Below are 16,030 nucleotides of genomic sequence, written 5' to 3'. Positions count from 1 at the left end.
CGGCTAGCGAATAGCAAGTAGCCCTTAAGAAAGTGGTGCTTTGTGAATTCGGGCCCTGAAGGTCTTGCCCTGAGGCAGACGGCCCCCGAAACAATATGTACAGGGTTGACCGCATCTGAGGTGGAGTCCTCGTTAGCACTCAAACCGGTAAAACAAGAACGCATATTCTAATTCACGAGGGAAATGCACAGGGACGATGGAAAGAAACGTGAACAGTGCGGCATCTACATTCTCTGCTGTTTCGAATTTCTTTTCAAGCCTGGATTTTAATAAAATGTCACTAGAGGCATCCATGATATAATGAAGGACCACTCTAGCATCGTTTTATTGCCACCAAGGTCAGATCGCGATGAAAACAGCGTGCCGCGTCAGAGGGGTTCTTTCCACCCCCCTGACGCAATGTCGCAAAATAATGGCTGTCTATAAACGCAATAATAAATTTCTTAATTATGCGTTAAACATCAGCCTCTATGAGGTCTTGAATAGTAATCAGGTGTTCAACCTAGAAGTGGACGACAATGTGCACTCTCCTACCATAAGCATTGACACAATCTAGAACGCCTTCCAATAAAATCATAAAGCCAGCGGTGCCTTTTTAAACAATGGCCCATCATCGAATATAATTGCTAATGTATTCTGGGATTGAAAGACGTAGCTAGTCCCGGTGCAGTCTCGTATTTCCTTGCAAGTATTGTCGTTTTGCTCAAGTCGCCTAATATCTGTTGACATCTCATCTAACCGAATCGCTTTTTGTTGTCTGTTAAAACACACGCATAGCCTTGAAGAAGACAAGTCCACTTGTCGAAACGTCGGCTCGAGCACACAACCCCTGTTTACGCATCTTTTCATCGCGAGCTTCCATCTTTCCCTTCCTGTCGTTTTTGGATGTGTATAGGCGGGTTCTCACAACCAGTGGCTTCACTTTTTCGCCAAGTTGTCTTCATATAGGTTTTATCCTTCGGACTTGCGAAGCAAATCGGTCTCTTCGTGCTCCTCCGTCCATTTACATTGTCACGCGAGACACAACTACTTTCTTTTCCGCTAAGTGCTTCCCTGAATGGGCTTCTCAAAGCAAAGTAGCTCGCTGATTAGGAACTATTTTTTCGTACGCAATAGTTGCGCAAACTTTGTCGAGTCAGCTTGCGCTGCACCCTGCACAGGACCGCGAAGCTTTAATATATATACAGCAACTCGAACTCCTGACCATGCACGAAGGTCATGCCTTACGTGTTTTGCGGAAGCTTGCAAAAATCGACAAAAGTTATATATCCGTTCACTGCGGTTGGTTTGGCCCCCTACAAATCACTGTCACGCCAAGGAATATTTGAGCATTCGAGCACGGGACTTCACATGTTCGTTGGGGATATTGGTTAAAGGAATGATTGACACAAAGGAAAACATAAACGTTGAGAGAAGACACCAGGGCAGCACTGTGCAATAAACAACAACGAATACAGTGATAAATATACGTTTGCAGCTACTTCGAAGGCGGTAAGCAGAAAATTGCGTCCGCAAGTGTTTCAACCTCTTGGCGATATTTACGTGTCAGGCAGGATCACGGACGACACTGACTTAAGCTTCAAGGGCAACTGTTATTCCACGACGTCTCCGTTCTTCTCCCGCATATAAGTTTGCGTTCACAGTGGTACAAAAGTTGGCTCTAACCCTATTTAGCGATTCTTCAAGCTCTCTTGTCCTTTCATGGCGGCAAGAACATAAAAGCTCCTTAAATTGCTTAACAAGGTTCCCTGTGCTTTTAAGTGAACACTGCCGTTCTTTAACGTAGACAAAGATAGCTGTGAATTTCCGATGAACACGACAGTACGGGCTGTAGCTTTCTCGTAAACAGACGTAAGTGGTGCTTATCTTTGATAAACAAAAACATCCTTGTAAGACAATATCAGTCTTGTCGCTGTTCGCGCCGCCCAGGGACATAGGAAAGTGAATATCTCACACCAAACGATATCATGCTACGGCGTACACTTGCGCAACTAAGCGACCTTCCTGTTCGGGCCCACGGCTTCTTTTTCTTTTCTGCTCCTCGGTTTTTCCTATTCGTTGCGCAACCTGGCGCAATCGGTGGTTGCAATATACGACCCTCTGGTAAGAATACGTAACACGTTCGTTTAAAGGTGGCCGGAAAAAAAAAAAAAACGAATTGCAGGGTCCGCGTACGTGGCTGCGGCACGCATCCGATCTTATCGGCACCGTGAATGCATTCTCCGCCGGTTGTTTTCCTTCCTCCGGAGTCTATAGCAGGAAGCGACCCTTAACGGTAGTCCCGCGGCGCTGTACTCGACCGAAAGCGCCGCAACTACTTCTCTCTCTCTCTCTCTCTGCGTACGTGTCTCAGCTGTACAGTGGGCCAAGCATGGCGCGGGCTCACGCGCGCGTTCGCCCGCAGCTAGCAGCTGGGCGCGCGAAGAAATCCCCGCGTCCGGAAATGGTGGGCTTCCGACTTCCGCAAGCGACATTGGATTCGAGCCCAGCCACTTTATAACCGGCGGCACGAGGAGCGTTTCCTGTTTACGCCCTTTCTTTCTTTCTTTTTTTTCTTCCCTTGTTCGCGCTTCTCTTTGAGAAGAGAGCGCACTCCCTTTCCTTTTCTGGTTCGTTTTATCCGGAAACGCCTTCTGTTTGCATCCGCCATTTGTGATGCGAGAAGGACCGTGGAAAACGTTCTTCTGAAACACCTCTGCCACGTTCGCTTCTTAGGCGCTCGTGATACGGCGATGCGACCGTGTCCGTATTGTTCCTGAAAGAACGCTTGTGCCGTCGCGTCCTGACGCCGTAATGACGCCCATTACGTGAGTCTCTACTGCGCACTCATGCGAAACGCATCGACGAAGATGGTACGGAGATGAGTAGAACTTAGGAAGCGTTATGCGAGGGTTGCAGCGTTTTCGCAATCTTGCAGATACGATCAAACAGCGCGGATTGGAAACAAAAGAACATAAATGACGGAAATGGATAACTCGCCCATAACAGAAAGACAAAAAAGAGACGCCAAGGTTGTCGCATAGGCCTTAATGATGTTGGAAGGCATAAAAATTTCGCCTCCACACATGTGGCGAAACTTTATTCCTTTCGGCTAGAGTGCTTACTATGGTATCCATATTGTAGAGCATATCCTGCTCTAAATGCCACTTTACAATACGAGGTGGTGTTTGTAGCGTCTGTGGTTTGGCTTTACGGTATATATGCAATCTTATTTAACATAGGCTTGCACTTGTACCACCGACGTCGCAAGGCGTAGTCTTTCTCAACCGGTTACATTACATGTTAGTCGAGATTTAAGTGCCCAAGAAAGCAGAGAAAATAAAAGGGCCATCGACCTACGCCCTCCCTCAAAACGCTCACCTACCGAGGACCAGTTTACAGAGCCACGTCTATCGACAGGATCCAGACAAAGACAGCATTCTGGATCAGTGTTTGACCAATAACAAGTTTACGAGCGTATTATGAGATGGCAGATACCCTGTCGGCAACTTCTTTTACCTCCAACCACTGGCGACCTCGCGGCAGGAAAACAAGTTGAACGACCTTTCACGCCGCCCCGGAAATAAAAGTCAGGTGTAGAACTTTCACTACAATGGCAACCAGCGTCGGCCCACTTGAGTTCATTTCGTGCCCTGCTACGAATTCCCCAACCAAAGGAAACGTGGTGGATTCTTTCGCACAGGGCAACGCTCGCCGGTGACTTTTACTAGACAGCTCGATGAGGAAGAAGGAAAGATGGCGGAGCCGCGCAGTGCCCGCTTCCTGGGAAAAAAAGAAAGCGGCATAGCCGCCTGGAAATTATCGCCGGCCGTCTTCCTATTACGTCCGTTCACGGCATTCGCTTTCTCCCTCCGCCTCCCTTTAGCGTAGCCACGCTGCACGGGTTACTTCATCGCAGTTTTCCTTCCTGCTCGCATTTGTGTTTGTTTGTCGCCTTATCGTTTTCTATCCTTATAGCCCCCGGACGCCACGTTTGGTTGTTTATCGTATAATACAGGTTTTCACTTATATAGATTACGTAACGCGCATCGTGAAGTGGTTCTTCGAAAGGTAACACCCCAAACCGAGCCATCTGAGGAAAATCTTCGACGTCGTCTTTTATGAATGGGCGCGCGCTCGAAAATCGCCGCTTGGTTTCACTGAGTTTTTTTCCATTGTCCTTACGTTGTCATAAACAACGAAACTCAGTACGATGCGGAGACCCAGTGTGGGCACATACTACAGGAGAATGCGATAGAACGGTTTGCACGGACAGATTGGTGTTCGATTTGCCACGAAATCCGTGCGCGAGGAAGGCATGCCGGAAGGATAGTTTATTTTTTTCTGAGCCTCCGAAAACGGGCCAGTGACACACGTGCGCGTCATGACGGGCCCTCTTGCCGAACGTGACAAACACGTGTGTTCTGACACCGTGTCCAGGAAGTAACGTGCCATTGATTTCCAAAGGCTGTCGTCTTCTGGGACGTTCGTTAATTTACGAAGAAAGGTCCCGCCGCGCCTAATCAATGTAATAGTTGCGTGGCGGAACTGTATGGTTGGCGTGGGCGCTACTGTTCGCGAATGAAGGCAGCTTACGTATTGATTTAGGTTTACCAATCTACTTTTTTCAAGCTTACACAGCCTTCTTGTCAAGGTTGCGAATGCAGCAAGTTGTCAGTATAAGGGGGAACGTCTTCCTAAGGCGGTGAGTATTCACCATATCCTCTGAATAGAAGAAGTATGTAATGGTTTGAGTTCTTCAATTGAAGAGGATGCGGGACAGCGGCGCTAATCGCCGATATAGAATGCTGCAGTACTATATTTACAGTCGCCTAGTGGTCACATGTCTGACGGCATCTCGATTGCACAATACCACTCGAGTCTGAGAGTGTCGCGCAGCTTCCTCGACCTCAGCATTTGCGAGAGGTGTGCTGCACCTACAAGGAAAGTAACGTTGGTCCCCACATTTCTTTTCTTCTTTTGTTTTCTTGTTTTTCGTGGAATTCGTCAGTTGCCCCTGCGTATTTGTCGCTTGGGATAACCTTCTCCTCTGGGACCCCTCTTCAATACATATCCAGCTCTCAAACAATAACCTGCGCGAAGTGACTGACGATGGGTGCTTGACGAAGAGACATTAGTGAGTCGGATGGAAACCACAGTGCCTTATCAGTGACCTCTGCTCACGCAGCGCCTCGTGTGTTGGTGAAAGGCAAAAAAATACTGTTGCTTTCTGTCGCTTCAAAAAAGAATCGTTGACGCTCAGTTAAGTGACGTTTGGGGGCTGGCTAGACACTAACCACCCATACTACGCTGATATGGTTCATCGTGGTACGGGCGGTTGGTGATTCTGTGTCAGTTAAGTCGGTCAGCAAGGTTGATGTTTATACTGGCTGGTTTGTTTACAAGAATTGTTGTATTGCGCTGCCTTCATTTCATCATAGAATTACGTCAAACACTCATGCGTGTATACGTTTCTCACCAAATATTATTTTCCTTTTCTTTTTCCTCTGACGAAACTGACGGCTACGCCACCGCATCCTCATGCAATTTACGCTGCATTTCTTTTAACGGCTTCAAGCACGCATGCAAAGAAACCCGGACTAGCGAGCACTTTTTGGCTGCGTCCGCTGGACACGCATATCCGGGCTTCGCGGCTGCTGTTGTTTCTATTTTTCGCTCGCGCCCTGCGGGTGCACGGAAGCGACTCCGAGTTCGTATACGTATGCGTACTACGTGAAGCCTCATGCGTTTTCTTTACGTAACGGTTACAGAAAAAGGAATGGACTCCCTTGGCGGAAGCTGCTTTGTTCGAAGTTGTGACGAGCCTTGAGTGAGCCGGCTTGCTCTGAAACGGGGCACTGGCAATATCGATGGGGTCCGAGGGTCTAAAGATAGACCTTTGTGAAACGAATCGCGAGTCGATTTGGTTGCGTGCTTTTGTTGAGAAGATGCTCACGTAAGGACTTTCTTAAGAGTTACGGCGTACAGCAGGCAGTTGGCTACGCATAAGAAGTAAGAAATGAGGCAAGTAAAATGGGGCCAAAATATTAATAAATTAAGCTCAGTTTTTACATCCCCTATACATAATGCTTCCACATTATCAGAACGACTTCATTTTACCGTTGAGAAGTTTAGTAAACGAAAACTCCTGCACAATATAGAAAAACAGTGACACTAGGACGTTCGCGAAACAAGTCTCTATGGCGTCATAAATACATAAATGTTCATGCGTCAGGAGTGAGTGAACTGCATCCTGAACTTTCGTACTCAGTCAAGGAAAGAAGTGGATATTTTAAGGGCTCGTTTTTCTTTGTTATACACAATATTAATGAGCACTAACAGACAATAATACCAAGGAAAGTATAGGGGATGTTATTAGTAGTAAATGTAATGTAAATGGAAGAAAGAAATGTGGACCGAAAAGATAACAACGAAAAACGACCCTTAAATTTCGACTTCTTTCCTTCATTCATTATCGAGGGTCTCTTTCTGGCAGACTTGACGCTTTCAGGTAGTATGCGAGGGATTATTGGTCAGCTGCCAGCACGTAATAAAGTTCACGCGCTACGTGACGCTAACAGGCAGAAAAAGAGTGTTCCTCACTCGCCACCATGGCTACTGGCGGCGCTGACTGAAGCTCCCACGTTTACAATCCACATATATACCCCATAAACGTGGCGGGGGATGGCCGCCGCGGTAGCTCAGTGTTGGTAGGCATCGGACGCGTATTCGAAGGTCGCAGGTTCGGTCCCTGCCGCGGCAAGCTTATCTTTTCGTCCACTTTTCTTTCCTCACATTCACATTACATTTACTACTAATAACAACCCCTATACTTTCCTTGGCATTATTGTCTGTTACTGCTCATTAGTACTCAGTCAACCTACTTCTGAGAAAGTTTCGGTCAGCAATACGGCCAAGCCTGAATAAGGTCACATTTTCGTACCGACACTCAGGCTTCCCTGCCTGCGAATCATTGGCGTAGTGAGTGAGTGAACAACTTTATTGAACGATCCGGCAAAACAAGGGAGGGGAACCCCCTTGCTACGCCAATGACGCAAGAGTCATTGGCGTAGCAAGGGGGTTGGGGAGGGAGGGGGGGGGTTGAAACGAACGTCAGTAAAGGATAGCTAGGGAAGAAGACTTTACCACTTTAACACACGAGGCGTCAGGGAAGCAGTTGTGAAAGGCCTCTCTAAGCATGATCAGACCGGTAGAAGGACCTGTTAATTAAAGACACAGCATGCGGTTACGCACTACGCAGACCTGATTCATCTGCACGAATTGCCGTTTACTCGGTCTGCGGTTCAGGTTAATGCGGTAGGGAGCACGTCTTGTAAATCCCTTCGGCAAGGTCTGCGAAAACCGTGCTGGTCGATACAGGAGCTGCGCGTGCGACTTGTTCCGGTTAACGCGCAGGTAAGCCCCTTACATTTCCGCGTTTAACGTCCATGGGCTGCGCGCACCACCATCAGATATCTAACGACGAGCGGCAACGGGTCTTCGTGACTATATTTAACACTCACAGCTGGCGCTATAATACGTGGGCAGGCGGCCTTTTGTTTCAGACGGGGTCCACGATGTGAGAGGCGTGTGTGTGCGCTGAACAGAAGAAAGAAAGAAAGAAAGAAAGAAAGAAAGAAAGAAGGAAGAAAGAGAAGAGAAAGAAAGATAAAGAAGAAAGAAACAAGAAGAAAGAAAAAGATAAGAAAGAAAAAGAAAGAAAGAAAGAAAGAAAGAAAGAAAGAAAGAAAGAAAGAAAGAAAGAAAGAAACACAGCCCTTGCGGCCCTCTCCATCTTTTTCTTTACGGCCTCTCAAGTTCATTCTATAACTGTATTTCTTTGTCTTTAACCTGTATTTTGAGCGGCGACAGCGAAAATGGGAGAGGGTATCAGGAATGATGGCGCGACGGTGTGGTCTGTCTTTTACGGCGTCGAATATAACGACGACATGTCGCCTGCAGGGATCCGGCGTCTCGTTTTCGTCGCTGAGTGCGTGCCTTCTCTCTCTCAATCCTTCTCTCTCAACCGTGTGGCCGCCCAACGACGACGTCACCTCGCCTTGCACAGCAAGTGGGTCACGCGTCCTAAGGGGGCTTCAGAGGCCGCACAGCGCCTGTCGAAAAGCCCCACGGTGGTTTTCACAGTTGACGAGACGCGGATCCTCGCATCCTATAAGACGCCGCTTGCCTTCCCAGTCGAACTCCACCCCCGCACTTTTGTTTCTTGGCTGTTATTTGTTCTTCCAGGAACCTGCTCGTCTAAGTGGAGACCAGAAAAGATTTCTTGACGGGTAGTTTGGAGCATAAGTCACCCGAGAAGCAGAATAAGAAGTACAACTCTGGCAGACAGATTGTGTTTTTGGGAGAACCTCAATAATCCGCGCTACTGTTCTTTTTTTTCTATTTCGGCAACAAGGTGAAGTAGCTGTTCTTAACTGTACCGCACGTTGATTCGGCGTCTTCTGAGGGCTGGCAACTGGTTCTCCTTTCTTTTCTCTTCTTGCAGTTAGGAACTGCCGAAAGACTTTTGTTTGCCTAATTGTAGATTATGGCCTCTACCATGGGCGGAAAGAACAAGGACGCGCAAGGAGGCAGCATACACATAGTATTCCTGAGACCGCTATTGGCACGCACGAATACACAGCGTTAGGCTAGAGTATATGAGAGCTTTTACATTGCAGTAATATCATCAAATGATGTTGCCGAAAACTATATTGGGATTAAGGGGGGTAGAAAGACAGGCGGTTGAGCTAACTAGTAGAGAATCTTCATAGTATCAACTAAGACGCGCAGTTGTGGACACGAGAGAAAAGAACGAGGAAGTACTGGTTCTACTCTCTTGAGTTCCTATCTGCAAGCCTTAGCTTCTTTAGTGATTAGGGAGAACATTAGCCTTGATGATGTCCACCTTTGAGATATGCACGTCAAACATAAAAGAGTTCTCACTACGGATTTGCTGAACGAATCAAAACCAAGACGTTTTTTTTTTCTGGGGCAGGGGGGGAAGAAATGTCGAATTTTGTAAATGGTAATAAAAAATAAGCGTAAGCTTGCACATCCTTCATCAAACACAAGACGTCGCGATAATTTAAACGCTACTTCTTGGGCTGCATAAATTCGCTGAAATGATGTAATAGTACTTAATTAATTTAGAAGATAAGAGTAGTTTGTGAGCAGGACATTTCGAGACCTCGTCGAATGGACGTTTCAAGCAAAGAATATTTTAAGATTATATAACATTCTATGGCCGTTAATAAGCAATAAACTTTTTACCTGACCGACTCTAATTCAGCTTAACTTCGGATGTGTGACCGACTCATTCCACATGACATGGCAGAATATCTTCAGAATGGTTGTATGGAGAGGACTTGCGCGATTGCGACGAGCTGTTGGATTACTATACGGCATGCGTCAGAATCGTATCGTGGCTTTGGCACGTAAGATTCGAGGATGTAATGTTTTTCTTTTCCATTCTTGCTACTTTATTTCCGCTGACCAAAGTGTGCGCAATAGTAGTTCCCAGAATGTTTCTTTTTTTTTTTTTGGGGGGGGGGGGGGGGCTCAGCCATACTTTATGTATGTTCGTGCGTGCGTTTGTCATGTGTGCGTGTGCGTATACACGTGTAAAATTAGAAAAAAATTCGGGTGAGGGGGGAGGGTTTGAACCCCTCCCTTCTTCCCCCTGGCTACGCCAGTGGCTCACAATGTAATCAATCTACTACCGACAAGCTCAACAGCTATGCACTTCAATATCTTAGTATACTTGAGGGCTGGTATACCGTATATATACAAAACTGGTCTAGCTGATATTATCCAGCGCAATTATTTCTTCATTTACGAGCGACCACGATTCACGCGCAAGAGCACGCGTTACCACTCGGCCCAGGTCACGCCAGAATCTATAAAAACCTAAGAAAGTTCTTGCCATATTTCGCGCACGATGTGAGCAGTCGAGTTAATCTCGAACTTACACGAGCACCAGCGATAACGCTGGAATGTACGATGCGACGTGTGTAAAAGCCGACGCGTCTTAAACGCCGCTGATCATGCAGCTTATCGACGATCGACGACTGTGCTCGCCGCTGTCGTTACACTGTGAGCGTTACTTCCTCTTCTGGGCAAAAGTTCGCCCAATAAACAGCTTTATCCTTGCGTTCTTAAGTTTTGCTTTCTGCACCCTCACGACAACGTTTCAATATCGTAATGGACGCATGACAGACGGACTATCCATATAAACCATAGAACAAATAAGTTCACTGTTCCACATGGGTTATATCTCTATGAGTAATAAAACAGGTGCTAATTTAGAAGTCGGAAAACAATCTCGAGGACGGTAAGCGACTAGGCAGCAAATATGCGCGCAAAGCTGACGTAACACGTGGGCAGTATATAAATTATTTGAATGATGAAAAGGATAATGATCACGACGACGACGACCTTGGCAGGTATCAAATGTTATTTCTGGAAGTTGAAGTCGGGTAGTTCTTGTACGCAGAGGTTGCTTTTTTTAAAAGTTTTGCGACGAACGTACGTAATGTCGCGTGACGCTCACAATCAGCATGGTATCCACGAACATTTACGGAGGTATCACACCAAAGTGGTCACAGGCGTGCGCACAAAGAGCCGGGGGTGGGGGGGGGCTCCCCCTCCTGTTACCTCGTCTGTGCACTGCATTCTGATGGTGAGGGCCTAAGAGGGCAAGGGGAGGGGTGTAGAAGAACATGCAAGGAGGAGGGATGGGGGTGTCTCGATGGAGCTACGCCTGGCCCCTTTAATGGACAACCCCGCACTTGCCTATGAAAGGAATGAAGATGCGTACCTAGACGCCTGCCAGACGGCTGAGCTTTCTCACGATCCTCTCTTCTAGCTAATTCACACCGGAGCAACAACTAGTTATTAACTTCAGAAATGATCTTGATAATTTGGGTGAATGGGGACGAGGAGAGAGTGCGAGAGCTCACACACCCATTCTGCATCGGGCAGCATCGTGACGGGCACGCAGGTTCACGACACGAGATTACCTCTCCTACTTAACAAAAAAGAAAAAAAAAACCCCGCAGCGTTTTTTCCTCGTATAGCTAGGAAGCGTTTCGTGCTTTCTCGGACCTCCATTGTAAACCTCGGGGTCGATTACCAGCGCTCACCACTGTCAGGTTACTATAAATATATGTGCCGCCACGAAGCGAACGACAAAGAAGAAGAAGAAGAAGCGAAGGTCTAGGAAGTTCCATTCCGCCGTACGCAATGGGAAACCCTTTCCTAGCGGAACACTTTCTCATTGTGGTTTATTGTAACTGTACCTCAACGGAGACACGACACCTCCTCAAATGGTGACGATGAAATGTGCTGAGATAGGGAGGGGCTCACAGAATGTAGAATGAGAGCGGACAAAGCTGCTGTGTTGTTTCTACCACACGAGTGCTTTTATTGAACGCGCATGTTGCTTCTCAAAAGCAGAAATTTTGCTCTTTACAATTTCATTCGGTCTTCGTCTATTGCAAAATGAATGTACGTTCGATGAGCTCAACTGTCACTGTTTTTGCGAAGACCTTCGATTCATTTTCACAGCAGCCCCATTTTCTTGAAAACTCAATCATCTGAGCTTGCATCCTAACGTACTTGACTAGATGATTTTTTTTTACTAGCCGCTATCAGTACATTTGCGCAAATGAATGTGACTTTTCCTTATCTCCAGTAATATCCGGTGTCTCTCAGGAATCTGTGTTAGGACCATTGTTGTTCGTTTGCGCATATTAATGAAGTGCCCAAGTAAAAAAATAACGTCGTCCATCAAATTATTTACTGGTGACTGCGCTGTGTACTGCATCGTTTCTAATCCTTCCGTTCGTCTTACACTGCAGACTGGCCTTAACAGTATTTTCTCGTTGCGCTCGAATTGGCTAATGATACCTCATTTTATTAAATGCAAGGACATGCGTATTTCCAGATATTCCTATCGAACAAATCCTGTTAGTTATGGCATTGGCCGCACTAAAGTCCCTAGGTATTTTCTCCCTTTAAAAGGAAAAATCTCGGGACGTTAGGCAGCACAATCCCACCAGCCTTAACATCGTATTCTCATAACGTATATTATACGTTGTATATTACGGTAGTCTGGGAGTAATGGATTACGCAACACCATAAAACCTTGGCAGGGTACGGGCCGTGGCTCCCTGCATCAGGCCGACATCAAATAAGAATATGTAGCGACCCATTTTATGATTTGTTACAACTATGTTACATTCACATTTCAAGTACCATTGTCAACTGATTATTGTCATGTGTCTGGCGCTCTTTAGCCAAAAGTGGCCCTCGCGTTATTAAAAGCTATTCGTCAATTATATACCTGGTTACACTCCACAGTTTTTGTTAATTTATAATTTCTTCAACGGCAAAAGCGCAACCACCGGTTATACTTTTACTAACGCTTGTCTTGCAGTTATAGATGCAGATGTCACAGTCTTAACACCGTTCTAAGGGTGTGGCAGCAGCGCAAGGCTCAGAGTGATGGTGCGCTGTAAGTGGCTTCCTTGTATATGACGAGGACGTCACAGAGACTGCAACAAATTCAGTGACATCCTCGTCACCAAAACGTCGGAGTACATGAAATGCAGGCGATGTTTTCCAAATACGAAACTGTGTTTAAGACATTGCATCTAAACGATCCAAACGATAAGTCACACAGGTGAGCGAGTCACCTGTGTATACTGTTGCGTATGAAATCCGCCCAGCACTACTACAGGAAAATAATTCAGGCCAGATTGGAATCAGATGTTCCGGAAAACAGCAACCAGTTGGTGAAATACTAGGTCTTAGACTGTGCACGATAGCGAGAGGCCCGATTATATCTGGCCTTACGTCATCATGCCTGGGTCATTCGACTCGCACTAAAAAACATAAGAAAAAAAAGAAAGAAAGGAAGAAAGAAGGAAAGAAAGGAAGATCTTCAATGGCTAGCTCTCACAACAGGTAGTTTTCGAAGTAATGTCAGCGTTGCATGACGTGTATTTTATTAGGTGAAAGACACAGACATGATTACCATGACAGAAATACAACCCACAGACCCACAGTCGATCGGTAGGAGTTGCAGTGGCACGTCGTCTTCATTTTATCGAAGATAAGTGGGGTCATTATAGATAGGCAAGTGTGCGCTGCCTTAGCAAAGAAAATATTATTTGACATAGCCTGCAGAAAACATTTGCAAATCTGCGCCTCTTGTTTTGTGGACACAATCTTCACAAATTGGAATTCTTCGACTTGTACTCTGTTCGACGTTGTATCCCTCAACTTTATTTATTGATTAACGATTACGCTCCATTAAGTACACGTTCTTATTGTCTGTTCTATTGTTTTTCCAAAGTAAGAAAGACGCATGAAGAGAGTGTCCGGACCGTACAGTTCTGCCAAAAATGGTTGGGAACGTTTAGACGAGACCGTGATCACGAATTACTCTGTATTTTTGAATTTGCCCTGTTCCGTCAACAACGCTTTATTAACCCAGCCATAAGCAAGCGTTGTCAGAGTGAGAAACACAATTCGCTGCCCGTTCTTTCTGGGCGCCAGCCAAGTGCTTGTTTGACTATATACAGGCAGTCACATAGCGTTAATCACGTTCTTCATGTTCAGCTGTGAAATCCTTCCTATGAGAAATCTTCGCCTAAAGGCGAACACTTTATAAAAAAAGGAAGAGAATGTTGCAGAATTTATGAATTTTAAGGTAGCACTTTTCTACCACGTACAGGCAAGATATCGGTCGTTGAAAGGGAAGAAAACGCAGAACTGCCACTTTAAGTAATAAAAAAAATGCTTAGAGAAGATGGCATGCGTCCCTCTGAACTGTGAAATATATTTTATTTAAATCAATGTGCTCGATTTGATTGTGCTGCCTGTCAACCTCGTGACTTGAAAGCTGCTTCGTAACACTCTATGCCTCACTACTTATTGCAAAACCTCTGCGGATATCTGCAACAATTTAAATACGTCGACGTGAAAGCTTCATGTTTTACAGTCTTGTACTGCAAATCTGATAACGTCGGCACACTGCATTCCCTAAACCGGTCCTGCTTATATTCAATAGAAGGGTTGGGGCGGGGGGGTGGATAGCCTGATTCTGTCGGAGTTTTCTAGCTCAACGTAGTACGTAAGTAACATTTAAATACCGTTAATCGGCATAACTATTTCACTGGCTGCAACTCAGAACATATACAGCTTTCTTTAGACCTGGATAAATGTATGTTCTTGTAATCTTAACTTACGGTGCCTACACGTTAGCTTGGACTTGCAAACTGGACGACGTGTACGTTGAAATGACAGATAACTTTCGCGCTTAATCATACGTCTAAGTCCAGCCCATCAGATAAGTTTTACTTCTGCGAATATTCCGGCCCAAAATCTTCATTCCTCTGACTTGTTCACAGGGCTTATTAAAGTAACACAAAAGGACAGCGCAGTAATGCCTTATTTTGACCACGTCTTCAACATGGGACAAAGAATTTAACATCGACGTGCCAACAGCGATGACATTCAGGTCCATATTTTTAGTTGCTCTCTAAAGCTGGTCTTCACTCATTACTGCACCGCGAAGCAGACACGGAGAACCGGCAAGTATATAGCGAGTGCGGCAGTTCAGTATCCTACGACCTTAACTGGTCCTCAATTGCAAAAGTTCTGCACATTGCCTTTCTATTCTTCATCTTCTTCCTTATAGTTCTGGCGTTCACCTGTCTGATTCCGTTAACCTCATAACTTAGTATGTGGTTGTCGTGAACCCGCATTTCAAAAGCAATGATGCGAGAACCTCTGTAGTTGCCATGGCAGTCAGGTGTTCGCAATACGGCCCTGAAACTCTGCGTGGGCGGTTATGACAGCACGAAACATAACATGATTACTAGTCTTCTGGATATCGCATTTATGTCTGAAAGCACCTGCTTATGCCACTGTGCCAGCAGAATGAAACGTCCGCGCGCTAACGTGGAATGGAAACGAAAAAAAAAAGAACTTTATTCAGGTCCGTCGGGGCGGAAACTGAGAACAACTATCGCAACTGAGAATCTAGACTGTGCTTACCTGTGAGTTCTCCGGATCAGAAAGTAGACCTCCCCTTGAAGGTAGACGTTCCCCTTGAAGTGAGCGTCGAACGATCACACCTTTAAAAAAATCCAGAAGTCGTGGTCGTTCGCTGTTGTCCGAAGCACGGAAGAGGGGGAGATTCCAGACACCTTTAGCCGAAAGCACACGTCCTTGCAAACCGTACTAGTTTTTTTTTCTGTACCGAAGTGTACTTCAGTTGCGCGACCACTACGCCTAGGTACACGACTTCGCTCGCTTCACGACCTGACGCAGTTCAACGACTCGGCGGTGATTTAGTTTCGCCAAAGAAAGACGAGGAGCCGGACTCTAGTAACGGTCTTTTTCTACGAAAGTTCTTAAGCGGATTTGCTGCCGAGCAGTGGGCACGACAAAACACGCTGGCTGGCAAACAGCGAGCGCCGTGTGCTCCTGAGCGTACAGGTGGGCGTACGAATTCGGCGGAGTACGATGCTGCACGCGTGTACGTGACGCTCTGGCGTCGGCGATGTTGTGCGCAACGAGGGGGGCAACGGGCCGCGGCGGCAGACGGTAACTTCCGCCGAGCGGGTAGATCGGAGCGGCACTGGGGGGACGCGGGCAGCGATCTTCCGATCCGGACCCGACTGGAAAGGTTGTGCACTGCGTGTCCCGGAAAAAAGGGGGCCGAAAAATCACTCTCCTCGTTGACCCAGATCAGATCCCCGACGGCACGCCTCTCTTCACCCTCGTCGACCAGGGGAGGGAACCCTTTCCATTTCGCCGCTGCGGCCTACCGGGCCAGCGGACCTTCTTCCTGACGTCATCATTACGGCGGCTGCTTCGCCGCGATATGGCACCTCCTCGGTGGTCACGTGCCCCGACATTACAGTGCCGGATTGCGTCGCTGTGCGTGGTCTGGAGTTGGTATCGATGACCCCTGCGAGTTTCACAGAGTCTGTGGTAACGTTTGGGCGGGTTGAAGTGGATAAACGAGCTGTTCTCG

General features: G+C 46.6%; 1 protein-coding gene across 1 annotated transcript in view; it reads right to left on the bottom strand.

Moving 5' to 3' along the window:
* Positions 1-15,303, bottom strand: part of LOC119387637 (clavesin-2) — a 58,137-nt gene extending 42,834 nt beyond the window's left edge. Inside the window, exon 1 of the mRNA XM_049413594.1 lies at positions 15,046-15,303. The gene's annotated coding sequence lies outside the window, so the exon portion shown is untranslated. The remainder of the gene's footprint in view (positions 1-15,045) is intronic.
* Between the last annotated feature and the right edge of the window lie 727 nt (positions 15,304-16,030).

Source organism: Rhipicephalus sanguineus, chromosome 3, assembly GCF_013339695.2.
Source record: "Rhipicephalus sanguineus isolate Rsan-2018 chromosome 3, BIME_Rsan_1.4, whole genome shotgun sequence".
NCBI lineage: Eukaryota > Metazoa > Arthropoda > Arachnida > Ixodida > Ixodidae > Rhipicephalus > Rhipicephalus sanguineus.
The sequence above is the reverse complement of the archived record's forward strand: the minus strand, read 5'-3'. Positions and strand labels throughout refer to the sequence as shown.